We start from the raw sequence: 13838 nt of genomic DNA, 5'->3' as shown, positions 1-13838 counted from the left end.
GAATGCATTTGTATAGGATTCTGCAGTTTGGGCTGTAGTTTCCACTGGCCCTGGGGCCTTGAGGATTCCACTTTGGTTTTGAGAAGTGAGAAGTTCACTTTTGAGAAGTTTTTCACTGTGGTTTTCTGGGCTGGGGGCATACCTCTCAAGTGTACCTCATTAGGAGGAACGTACCTCATTTGGGGTCTTAAAAAGTTCATGTTCCTCGAAGTTTCTCAAAGTTCCACATTGAAACAGTCTGTCACATATTCAGTGTTAGGAATTTTTTTAAGTGAAATCCATGGTAAATAGAAATTAATCATATTAATTCACTAAAAGATCTTCTTTATAATTAAAAACAGCACATTTTCTCCATCCTATGACCTTCCTAGTTGAAGTTGTTAGTAAGCCATTAGTATGTGTTCCACATTTTGCCCATTTGTTCCACATTATGAAGGTGAGTGTTCCTCATTTTGAGATGGAAGGTTGAGAGCTATGGCTGGGGGTGGGGTCGGGATGTGGACATCCAGTGAAATTAATTTATGGTCTGATCTTACCAATGAGGGATATGCTTCTGGTGTGGAGCATAGAGTCCAAATGTTGGTAATGATCAGGTCTAGTATGTTGTCCCCTCTTGTGGGAGTGGTGACTAGTTGTTCCATAGCATTTGAATTAATAATTTCCAGGAATCTTTGGGCTAAGGTGCTGGGGCTTGAGTAGTGCTTCCAGTCAATGTTTGGGTAGTTGAAGTCGCCCAATATAATGGTGTTCGGAGAGATCTTCATGTTCTCCAATGTTTTCAGGAAAGCCGAATGGGATTCCTGACTTTGAGAGGGTGGTCTGTAGGATGCTATAAACTGAAAAGCAGTCTTGCCCACTGTTAGTTGCACATGGATGGTCTCCGATACTTCATGCAATGCCACTAACCTGGAGGTGTGGGTATCCTTGATAAATATGGAAACTCCCCCTCCTTTTGTGGTTCGGTCCGGGTTTTGGGGCCGAAAAGCATGATATGAGGTATAGCCTGGTAGTGCTGGGGGGCTCTCTGGAGCCTTGAACCAGGTTTCTGTCACTGCACAGATATCGATGTTCTCCATACTGAGGAGAGCTTCGGGTGCATGCATCTTGGGGTTAAGACTTCTGGCATTTAGCAGCATTACCCTTAGTTTCTTGTTCCTTGTGCTGTCTATGGAGGTGGGTTTGACTTTTGAGCCTTGCCTAAAAAGGCACTATGGGGGTGGCAAGAGCCTTTGCCAATATCCGAAAGCCCAGTGGTGACAGGTGCAAGCCGTCCCTAGTGAAACAACGTGGCTTGTCGAGCATGTCATCCCAGGCTGACAGACACTGGATCCCCTTTGAATGACACCAAAATTTTAGCCAATTGTTAAAATTGATAATTTTGTCTTTGTACTGTGGCATCATTCTAGGTGAGGGTAAGATGCTGCTCAAGGTCAGGGTCATACCAGCCTGGGCTACATGATCAGAGAGCTCCTCTATGTCTCTTTTCATGTAGTCCAGGGAGGTGCGTCTCAGGTCATTCACACCAGCATGTACAATGACTGAGTCATATTTGTATTTGCTTTGGAGTGACCTGAGTGCTTGTGTTATGTGTCGGATCCTAGCACCCGACAGGCAGCTCACTGTGACCTTCTCTTTATTCAGCCTGGTGAGCGGGGCGTCAGTGTGTCTGACAATAGAGTCACCTATAACAAGAGTATCAGGTGTGTTATTCAGCCTTAAGGGCTGTGGCTGCTTGGCACACTGACTTTGTGGGTTATGTGTTGTGTGTGTTTTGTTTTGAGGTAGCATTTGCTTGGATGTCTGCTTTGGAGGTCTCTGTTGCTTAGGTAGATTTTTATTTAGAGCCTTTGAGTATGTTTTTGTGTATTTATGTGTTTGGTTCGCTGATGTGGTGGGACTATGTGATACTGGAATTGTGTTGTGTGAGGTTACCGTCTCCTCCTGACTGGTTACACCAGTTTTGAGATGAGAGAGCTTAGCCTCCAGTTTGGCTAAATAGCTGCATCTCTCACATATATTTGAACCTGTTTGGAGGAGGAGAGGGTTGTCCGTGTACATGAGACAGTTGTAACATTGCCTCAAAATTCCCTGATTCACCAGCTGGACTGGAGAGGAAACCATTGACTGACCTTTGGACATGCTAGAGTAATAGGGAAACTGAATTTAAGATGGACCAATAGAGGACAGGGTAATCGTAGAGAGTATAAGAGTAAGTAGTGCTTATGGTTTAATAGTGCTAACTTGTAGGATTACTTAATTGGACCAGTGAAGGGCCTTAGAATGAGAATATGGTGTTTAAATTAAGAGATAGAGCAGTTCTAAGGGAAAAAGTGAGGAGCAGACTTTGTGGAGCCAGGAATAGTTTAAACCCAATTAGGCGGCGCTGCCCGCTGTTGCGCTTATGCTCAAAAACATAAAACCGCGCAAAAGAGGGTTTTAAGAGAGGAAGATGAAGGAGTTTTGGAATTGACCCAGAATGGCCAATAAAACTACAGTTTCAAGTCAGTAACCACTCCCACAGGGGCAGGCAGGCTGCTCAATGTTTTTCACTGCCACTGATCAACAGAGAGACTTTCCTTTAGCCCAAGCAAAAAATGGCCTCACAGAAACTTACAAACAGTTCAAGAACAGCAAACCTGTAACTGAACTTTTTTAAATCTCAGAAAAGTGGGAAAAAAGCAAGATTTTTTTTTGTTTTTGTTTTTTCAGAGATAGCAGAGGTTAACAAGTATCAGCAAGTTATAACAGTGCAGTAATGACCCCACACAAGAGTGCTAGGCCAAAGACAGATAAAATGCAAGTTTTGAGAAAAAAACGATTTTAAAAATAAGTGCAAACAGGAAATTCACTAAACAGCTCTAGGTTGCGCTCTAAATACAGTTACTAATGCAGAAATCAAATTTAACAAGCCAGAAAATGCTCAAAATAGGCGGCTATGCAGAAAAGCTTAGCAAATAAACAGAGAAAAAATACTTAAAATATCAAAAGTGGCTCCTTTATTCTCTCAGCGTTTTCTCCTCTTGGTGGGTGCTTCACCAACAGCCAACAAGCCTGAAAAGACACCAAAACCACGAGGCAACCAGGTTTTAAGAGAGGAAGATGAAGGAGTTTTGGAATTGACCCAGAATGGCCAATAAAACTACAGTTTCAAGTCAGTAACCACTCCCACAGGGGCAGGCAGGCTGCTCAATGTTTTTCACTGCCACTGATCAACAGAGAGACTTTCCTTTAGCCCAAGCAAAAATGGCCTCACAGAAACTTACAAACAGTTCAAGAACAGCAAGCCTGTAACTGAACTTTTTTAAATCTCAGAAAAGTGGGAAAAAAGCAAGATTTTTTTTGTTTTTTTGTTTTTTCAGAGATAGCAGAGGTTAACAAGTATCAGCAAGTTATAACAGTGCAGTAAATGACCCCACACAAGAGTGCTAGGCCAAAGACAGATAAAATGCAAGTTTTGAGAAAAAAACGATTTTAAAAATAAGTGCAAACAGGAAATTCAGTAAACAGCTCTAGGTTGTGCTCTAAATACAGTTACTAATGCAGAAATCAAATTTAACAAGCCAGAAAATGCTCAAAATAGGCGGCTATGCAGAAAAACTTAGCAAATAAACAGAGGAAAAATACTTAAAGTCTCAAAAGTGGCTCCTTTCTTCTCTCAGCGTTTTCTCCTCTTGGTGGGTGCTTCACCAACAGCCAACAAGCCTGAAAAGACGCCAAAACCATGAGGCAACCAGGTTTTAAGAGAGGAAGATGAAGGAGTTTTGGAATACCTTATCCTTTGAGGAGCATGCAAATATTACTATCAAGGGGTCAACATAGGATGGATGGACTCTACAAAACCAAGATGACGGATGTCAAAAAATAAACTCTAGCCACCTATCTTCTTTTTTTTTTTTTTTTTTTTTTTTTTTTTTATTTTCTTCTTTTTTATTTTTTTTTTTTTTTTTTTTTTTTTTTTTTTTTTTTAATATTATAATAATTTTTTTTTTTTTTTTTTTTTTTTATTTTTTTTTTTTTTATTGGATTTTTTTTTTTTTTTTTTTTTTTTTAAGAATTTTTTTTTTTTTTTTTTTTTGTTGTTTTTTATTATTTTTTTTTTTTTTTTTTTTTTTTTTTTTTTTTTTTTTTTTTTTTTTTTTTTTTTTTTTTTTTTTTTTTTTTTTTTTTTTTTTTTTTTTTTTTTTTTTTTTTTTTTTTTTTTTTTTTTTTTTTTTTTTTTTTTTTTTTTTTTTTTTTTCCCCCCCCCCCCCCCCCCCCCCCCCCCCCCCCCCCCCCCCCCCCCCCCCCCCCCCCCCCCCCCCCCCCCCCCCCCCCCCCCCCCCCCCCCCCCCCCCCCCCCCCCCCCCCCCCCCCCCCCCCCCCCCCCCCCCCCCCCCCCCCCCCCCCCCCCCCCCCCCCCCCCCCCCCCCCCCCCCCCCCCCCCCCCCCCCCCCCCCCCCCCCCCCCCCCCCTTTAAAAAATTTTTGCCAAATAAACAGACCTACTTTAAACAATAAAAAAACCCCTAAAAACAACCCTTTTAATTTTAAAAGGGGTTCCCCCATGTAAAAATTTAAAAGACTCAAAACCGGGAAAATTGGGGAAAACCCATATGCGTTAAAGGCATAAAATAAGATTGAACCAAAACCATTTAAATTTTTGGGGCTAAATTTTTAAATCCCCAAACCCTTATGACATTCCCAAATTTTTACCTAGTATATTAAAAATTTTGCGTATAATCTATAAATGAGCAAATAATGGGGGGTTATAGTCCCTTCCTTTTTTCTAAAATTGTAATAATTTTAAAATGGATAATTAAAAATTTAAAAAATAGCAAAAAGCAATTTTGTTCCTATCATTATAATAATCTTATAAATAAAAATAATATTTAAATAAAATTAAAAAAATTTTGAGGTAGATGCTAATTGCCCGGAGTTTTTAACAACATGCAATGAGATGGTTGCTGGATATGTGGTCTTTTTTTTGGGTTTTTTGTTTTGTGTTTTTGGTTGTTTTTTTTTAATTTGCACTGGACCCCTTAGTAATTCAAACATCAGGATAAAATTTTTTGTGTGGAATTTTCTTTATGAGATAATTTTCATTAGAAATAACTTACATTTCGGTTTAAAACGGGAAAGGTCCCAACGGATATACATTTAGCAAAGCTTTGGCAAAAACCCCATGGTCTATTTTTGCGAAAAAAGGTTTGTAATTGATTTTTCTGGGTTGTTTCCCCAAAAATCAGGTAAATTAGCATTTTGTAAACGATTTTTGTTTAAATAAAAAGTATACTACCAAAGTTCCATGTTAGGCCCCCTTTAATGGGTTCAGGGATCCCCCTCCGCCGAAACCCAAATTTGGAATCTTTTACCACTAAACAAACCCTTATGCAACCGGCCCCAATCTGTTTTACAAAGGAATCCCCAGAAAAATTTAAAGGAAAAAACTAAGGGAGGAAAAAAAGGTTTTTAATGGTTTGGGATCCATTCTTATCGGTTTTCCGGCCAAAAAAAAGGGTCGAAGAACGAGAACAACTAACTAAATTTAGGGAGGTCATAACTTCTTAATTTTAATTTCAATTCCATTATTCTTGTTGAGGGACTTGAACCCCCCGGGGTTGGTAATAAAACCCTTGGGGTTTAACCAAAAGGGCTTTCCCAAAGGAATTTAAATTTTAAGGGAAACAAAATTGTGGGGAGTCCCCGTGGCCTGCAAAATGGGTTTTAAAAGGGAATTTTTTTGAAACCTTAAAAGTAGTAAGGGATTTGAATTGTTTGGGTTTTTAAAAAAACTTTTCTTTTGTTTTGTTGACCAAAACCATTAAAAATATTTAAAACAGGAATTTTTATTATCAATAAAAAACAAAAATTGCCCAGTTTTTTAAATTTTTTTTTCCCAAAAATATTAATTACTTACATAAAGAAAAAATTTTGTTCATTATCTAAATTGGAAAATTTCAAGCCCCTGGATTGAAAAAATTTTTCCAAACCCTTTGGCAAAAAGTTGTTCTCTAAGTTCTTTTTTGTGAAAAAAAAAGTTGAAAAAGCAGGAAGTTCAGCCCCCCCTTTGGCATGTTTGGTTTTTGGAAATTTTTTCCCCAAAGATATTTCAAAAAAACTTTTTCTAAAAGAAAATAAAGGATGTAGTTAAATTTAGTTTCCCACTAAGGAACCTGATTAGGTTTAGTGGAAAAATTCCCCAAAAAGGAACCCTGAAAACCTTTGGGGGAACATTTTAAGGACGGGTTCATAAAAGAAAACACCCTTGAATTTTTACGGGAAAAAGGGGACCTGCAAAAAATTCTCTTAAGAGCCAGGATTCCTCGGGGCAAAAGTCATATTTGGTTCCCCAATAAGAGAAACATTCCATTTGCTTTTTTAAAAATCTCCTGGTAAAATTTTAGTTTTAAGTCTCTAATTTAAATCAAAAAGCCTTTTAAAAGAAGTAAACCTTCCAGGTTGGGGAAAGGGATTAAACCGTCAGCTACCGATTGTCGAATACAGTTTCCAGTGAAATCAATGCCACGTTATTAAAAAGAAATTATGTTGGCGCATGACGGACTAGATGCCTTAAAACCAGGATAAGGGTGGTTTATCCTTTATAGTAATCAAAACCATATGTAGATTTATAGAACAATGCTCTTTTAAACATTCAGTGGTTTGCACCTTTTTAAAAAAATTTTTATTTTCTGTTTGCCACACCAGATTGTACCGTTTGGATTTGAGAGCAGGTGATTACAGAAATGATTTGGAACAACGTGAGACTATTTGGCAAATTAAATTGAATTCTGACAAGTTTCCAGGATTAAACGATGCCATTAATGTAAAATGTTTTTTAAAATACAGGAAGTTACATGTTGATAAAGACAGTAACATTAGGTGTTTATTCACTTAACAACAGATTGTATTTTTATAAATATGTATAAAAGATTGGATAATTATTTTTAATTGATGATTAATTTGTATGTAATTAGTATGGGTATTTAATGGTTTGCTGGCAGTGATGTTTTTGCATTCTGAGGAAGTCTTGTGACGAAAGCGGATATTAAAGTATCAGTACGCTATTGCTGTTTGTTTTTCATCGTTTGCTGTGCTTTGGATTTTGGTTTTATTGGTTATTTGCTCTTTTACTTGGTTCCTTGAGGATTCCACTTTGGTTTTGAGAAGTGAGAAGTTCGCTTTTGAGAAGTTTTCCACTGTGGTTTTCTGGGCTGGGGGCATACCTCTCAAGTGTACCTCATTAGGAGGAACGTACCTCATTTGGGGTCTTAAAAAGTTCATGTTCCTCCCGGTTCCTCAAAGTTCCACATTGAAACAGTTCCCTGTCACATATTCAGTAAGTTAGGAATTTTTTAAGTGAAATCCATGGTAAATAGAAATTAATCATATTAATTCACTAAAAAAGATCTTCTTTATAATTAAAAAAACAGCAACATTTTCTCCATCCTATGACCTTCCTAGTTGAAGTTGTTAGTAAAGCCATTGCGCCGTGTTCCACATTTTTGCACCATTATCTCATTAGTGAAGGTGAGTGTTCCTCATTTCGAGGGATGGAAGGTTGAGAGCTATGGCTGGGGTGGGGTCGGGATGTGGACACATCCAGTGAAATTGATTTATGGGTCTGATCTTACCAATGAGGGATATGCTTCTGGTGTGGAGCATAGAGTCCCCATGTTGGTGGTAATGATCCAGGGAACGCCTAGTATGTTGTCTCCTCTTGTGGGAGTGGTGACTAGTTGTTCCATAGCATTTTGAATTCTATAATTTCCAGGAATCTTTGGGCTAAGGTGCTGGGGCTTGAGTAGTGCTGATCCAAATGTTTGGGTAGTTGAAGTCGCCCAATATAATGGTGTTCGAGAGATCTTCATGTTCTCCAATGTTTTTCAGGAAAGCAGGTGGGGATTCCGGACTTTGAGGAGGGTGGTCTGTAGGTAATGCTATAAACTGAAAAGCAGTTCTTGCCCATCAATGTTGAGTTGCACACATGGATGGTCTCCGACAATAGCCGCGGTAATGCCACTAACCTGGAGGTGTGGGTATCCTTGATAAATATAGGCTCCCCTCCTTTGTGGTTCGGTCCGTAGTTTCGGGGGTCGGGGTGCTATACGAGGAGTGGAGGTATAGCCTTCGGTAGTGCTGGGGGGCTCTCTGGAGCCTTGAACCAGGTTTTCTGTCACTGCATAGATATTCCATGTTCTCCATACTCGAGTACTGAAAGCGGTCACGTGCATCTTGGGGTTAAGACTCTGGCATTTAGCAGCATTACCCTTAGTTTCTTGTTCCTTGTGAAGCTGTCTATGGAGGTGGGTCACATCACCTTGAGCCTTGCCTAAAAAAGGCATCTATGGGGGTGGCAAGAGCCTTTGCCAATATCCAAGAAAAGCCCAGCAGTGACAGGTGCAAGCCGCCCCTAGCAAGCAACGTGGGTTTGCTCCAGCATGTCATCCCCAGGCTGACAGACACTCAGATCCCCTTTGAATGACACCAAAAATTTTTAGCCAAAGTTGTTAAAACGACATAATTTTGTCTCTTTTGTACTGTGGCATCATTCTAGGTGAGGTAAGATGCTGCTCAAGCTGTCAGCAGGCCCGCAGCCTGGGCTACGCATGATCAGAGAGCTCCTCTATGTCTCTTTTCATGTAGTCCAGGGAGGTGCGATACTCAGGTCATTCATTACCCAGTGGCCTGTACAATGACTGAGTCGGTATTTGTATGTTGCTTTGGAGTGACCTGAGTGCTTGTGTTACTATGTGTCGGATCCTAGCACCCGACAGGCAGCTCACTGTGACCTTCTCTTTATTCACAGCCTGGTGAGCCGGGCGTCAGTGTGTCTGACAATAATAGAGTCAACACCTATAACAAGAGTATCAGGTGTGTTATTCAGCCTTAAAGTGGCTGTGGCTAGCTTGGCACACTGACTTTGTGGGTTATGTGTTGTGTGTGTGTGTTTTGTTTTGAGGTAGCATTTGCTTGGATGTCTCCAGCTTTGGAGGTCTCTGTTGCTTAGGTAGATTTTATTTAGAGCCTTCAAGCATGTTTTTTGTGTATTTATGTGTTTGGTTCGCTGATGTGGGTGGGACTATGTGATACTGTAATTGTGTTGTGTGAGGTTACCATCCTTCCTCCTGACTGGTTACGCAACCAGTAGTTTGAGATATGAGAGAGCTCAGCCTCCCAGTTTGGCTAAATAGTTGCATCTCTCACATATATTTGAACCTGTTTGGAGGAGGAGAGGGTTGTCCGTGTACCATGAGACAGTTGTAACATTGCTCAAAATTCCACTTCTGATTCACCAGCTGGACTGGAGAGAAAACCATTGACTTGACCTTTGGACATGCTAGGAGTAACAGGGAAACTGAATCCTAAGATGGACCAATAGAGGACAGGGTAATCGTAGAGAAAGGTATAAGATGTAAGTAGTGCTTTATGGTTTAATAGTGCTAACTTGTAGGATTACTTTAAATGGACCAGTGAAGGGCCTTTAGAATGAGAATATGGAAAAGCTTAAATTGAGAGATAGAGCAGTTCTAAAGTGAAAAAGTGAGGAGCAGACTTTGTGGAGCCGGGAATAGTTTAAAACTCCAATTAAGTGGCGCTGCCGCTGTTGCGCTTATGCTCAAAACACGCAAAACCGGCCTAAAAGAGGGTTTCATAAGAGAGGCAGAGATAGAAGAGTTTGGAACCAGACTCCAGAATGGCCAATAAAACTACAGTTTCAAGTCAGTAACCACTCCCACAGGGGCAGGCAGGCTGGCTCCAATGTTTTTCACTGCCACTAGATCATCAGAGAGACTTTCCAGCTAGTACCCAAGCCAAAAATGGCCATTCACAGAATCTTGGCAAACAGTTCGGGTTAGAACAGCAAACCGTAACAACTGAACTTTTAAATCTCAGAAAAATGGGAAAAAAGCAAAAGATTTTTTTGTTTTGTTTTTCTTTGTGAGATAGCAAGAGGTTAACAAGTATCAACAGAAGTTGCCATAACAGTGCAGTAAATGACTACTTAGGTACTAGGCCAAAAAGACAGATAAAATGCAAGTTTTGAGAAAAAAACGATTTTAAAAAATAAGTGCAAACAGGAAATTCACTCAAACAGCTCTAGGTTGTGCCTAAATACAAAGTTACTAATGCAGAAATCAAATTGTAACAAGCCAGAAGGAAAATGCTCAAAATAGTGGCGGTCATGCAGAAAAACTTAGCAAAAACAGAGAAAATAATGCCCAAAATCTCAAAAGTGGCTCCTTTCTTCTCTCAAACTGCTTTTTCTCCTCTTGGTGGGTGCTTCCCACCAACAGCCAACAAGCCTGAAAAGACACTCCAAAACCACACGAGGCAACCGGGTTTTACAGAGAGGAAGATGAAGGAGTTTTGGAATTGACCCAGAATGGCCAATAAAACTACAGTTTCAAGTCAGTAACCATCCCACAGGGGCAGAGGCAGGCTGCTCCAATGTTTTTCACTGCCACTGATCAACAGAAGACTCTTCCTTTAGCCTAAGCAAAATGGCTCTTCACAGAAACTTAGCATAAACAGTTCCAAAGAACAGCAAACCTGTAACTGGAACTTTTAAATCTCAGAAAAATGGGAAAAAAGCAAGATTTTTTTTTTGTTTTTTGTTTTTCAGAGATAGCAGAGGGGTTAACAAGTATCATCAGCAGAAGTTATAACAGTGTACAGTAAATGACCCCACACAAGAGTGCTAGGCCAAAGACAGATAAAATGCAAGTTTTGAGAAAAAAAGCGATTTTAAAAATAAGTGCAAACAGGAAATTCATACTAAACAGCTCTAGGTTTGTGCTCTAAAATACAGTTACTAATGCAGAAATCAAATTTAACAAGCCAGAAAATGCTCCAAAATAAGCGGCTATGCAGAAAAACTTAGCAATAAAACAGAGAAAAAATACTTAAAATCTTCAAAAGTGAACTCCTTTCTTCTCTCAGCTGCTTTTCTACTCCTCTTGGTGGGGAAAAGCTTCACCAACAGCCAACAAGCCTGAAAAGACACACAAAACCACGAGGCAAAATCAGGTTTTAAGAGAGGAAGATGAAGGAGTTTTGGAATTGACCCAGAATGGCCAATAAAACTACAGTTTCAAGTCAGTAACCACTCCCACAGGGGCAGGCAGGCTTTCGCTCAATGTTTCTCACTGCTACTGATCAACAGAGTAGAGACTCTCCCTTTTAGCCCCTGCTACAAAAAAATGGCCTCACAGAAACTTTTCTTCTTACAAACAGTTCAAGAACAAAGCAAGCCTGTGGAACTGAACTTTTTAAATCCAGAAAAGTGGGAAAAAGCAAGATTTTTTTTAGTTTTTTGTGTTTTTCAGAGATAGCAGAGGTTAAACAAGTATCAGCAAAGTTATAACAGTGCAGTAAATATGACCCCACACAAGCAAGTGCTAGGCCAAAGACAGATAAAATGCAAGTTTTGGAGAAAAACGACGATTTTAAAAAATAAGTGCAAGCAGGAAATTCAGTAAACAGCTCTAGGTTGTGCTCTAAATACAGTTACTAATGCAGAAATCAAATTCTAACAAGCCAGAAAATGCTCAAAAATAGGCGCAAGCAGTGCAAAAAAAAAATCTTAGCAAATAAAACAGAGAGGAAAATACTTAAAGTCTCAAAAGTGGCTCCTTTCTTCTCTCAGCAAGCTTTTCTCCTCTTGGTGGGTGCTTCACCAACAGCCAACAAGCCTGAAAAGATCGCCAAAACCATGAGGCAACCAGGTTTTTAAGTAAGAGGAATGTTATGAAGGAGTTTTGGAATACCTTATCCTTTGAGGAGCATGCAAATATTACTATCAAGGGGTCAACATAGGATGGATGGACTCTACAAAACCAAGATGACGGATGTCAAAAAATAAACTCTAGCCACCTATCTTCTATTCCTTAAACTGCTCTATGAGGCTAGTGCCATGGAAAACAAGATCAAGGCTGTCTCTCTGATGCTGTCATCAGCATACCACAGAACAGCAACAATTTCTGCCAACCTTTCATCAAGAACACACCATTGTGATACTCAAATTATGTATAATTGGATAACCCCAGAGAACAAACAGGTATATACACCTCACATTCAACCACAGACTGCACCACAAACAACAGTGGCCTTTACTAAGTCCTTTTCTCTCCTGTATACTACAAATAGAGGTTTTAGACCAGCCAACAGATATCTACACTATAAAAATTGGACATCCAGTACTATTAGAGACAGAGTTCATAGCTGTTACCTTACTAACTAGTGGAATGCACTGCTACTAGAAATTAGATTAGTAACAACACAAATCTTATTTAAAAACTATGCCAGTACTACCTGAACATGTCATGTCCCCATACTGCTGGTCATATAGTATACCTAGTTATTTCTGACTTATCTTTAGAAGATTCATCCTCAGCTTATTCCCATTTATCTTACTTTTAATCCCTATCATAGCACTCTTTTACCTCTGTGTATATTTGTAGATGCTATCTGTAAACACATTTGTTTCATTTACAACACTTACTTGTGATTTTTCTTTGACAAAGACAATTTTTATTCCAACATTTCTTTGCTTTTCACCTTGCATCTCTAACTACCTTCTTACCTTAACCATTGCTCATACCCTTTTCAGTACTTTCCTGTATCCCCAAAACCTGTTTTTTTTATTATTTGTCATTTTTCATGCTGCCATCAGTTTGGTGACTTTGTTGTTTTACTTTTCATCCATACATCTTATTGTGCATATGCTGAACAGTCCTGACTATGTATTGTGGCTCTCTCAGTTGTATGTGCTGTACATACACTGAACCTTTATCCCTTCTGGTTGTTACTGCATTTTATATATATATATATATATATATATATATATATATATATATATATATATATATATATATATATATATATATATATATATATTACATACAATGAAACTTTATATTTTTCAACTTGTTACTACTTTTCGTCTTCAATCATTCTTTGACATGCTCTGGATTTGAATCAGTTATGTATATAAAACATACTGGAACTTCAGTTAATGTCATTGCTACTGACCTCCGTGCTTTCTTTCTTTTTCTACATACTCTAGGATGTTCTTTTTTTCTCTCATGTCTTTTCTGAAAATGGGCTTGACCCAACAGGGGTTAATAAGGTTGACAAAATGACAAGATATACATAAATCCAACTGGCAGTCACTCACCTGTAGCAGCCACTATACATAACACTGTACAAAGACCTCTTGAACATCATCACAGCCCTGAAGATGAAACTTCATCACAGTGCATGCAAATCAGCGTTGTATGACTGCACCTGCACAAAAAACACATCATGATAACAATTATTGCATCCAACACAATGAGACAAACCACAGAAAACATAATGCTTCTACACTTTGATTCAGCACCACATGAAAGCCCTGCATCTACTACCATATAATAGTTTCTCTAGCCAGAATCAAGACAGACACTACATTAAAGCAGGATACAGACCCTGTAGTCAACACCTGATGAAGACAATTCCTTCCCCTATTATCTTAAGAGGTTCCCCCATAGTCAACACCATGTAAAAGATGCTGCAGACTACACCCTGTGAAAACTTGGGGAGTCAATACCATATGACAGCTCCTACAGGCATCAAAATGAGTCAGATCATGCAACCAAAACCATGCTGTAGCCGATACTATGTGAAAGCTGATGAAGTACTGTATGACAATCCATGCCACCAGCACCTTATGACAGCTGCTGCAGCCATACACCCTGTAGTGAATACCACATTACAAAATACCAGTGCAGTAAATAACATATCTGAGTCAGTGTAGGCAATAGTATATGGCTGGGTGTATAGTCAACACTGCATTTTATTTACTATTTAAAATGTAATAAC

The 13838-nt window shown here is 39.0% G+C and overlaps 1 long non-coding RNA gene across 1 annotated transcript in view; it reads right to left on the bottom strand.

Annotated features, from left to right (window-relative positions):
• Positions 1-13264, bottom strand: part of LOC122790114 — a 55973-nt gene extending 42709 nt beyond the window's left edge. The window contains exon 1 of the long non-coding RNA XR_006362925.1: positions 13156-13264. This is a non-coding gene — a long non-coding RNA (uncharacterized LOC122790114). The remainder of the gene's footprint in view (positions 1-13155) is intronic.
• Positions 13265-13838: the final 574 nt, after the last annotated feature.

Source organism: Protopterus annectens, chromosome 15.part0, assembly GCF_019279795.1.
Source record: "Protopterus annectens isolate FY-2018-M chromosome 15.part0, PAN1.0, whole genome shotgun sequence".
Taxonomy (NCBI): Eukaryota; Metazoa; Chordata; order Ceratodontiformes; family Protopteridae; genus Protopterus; species Protopterus annectens.
The sequence above is the reverse complement of the archived record's forward strand: the minus strand, read 5'-3'. Positions and strand labels throughout refer to the sequence as shown.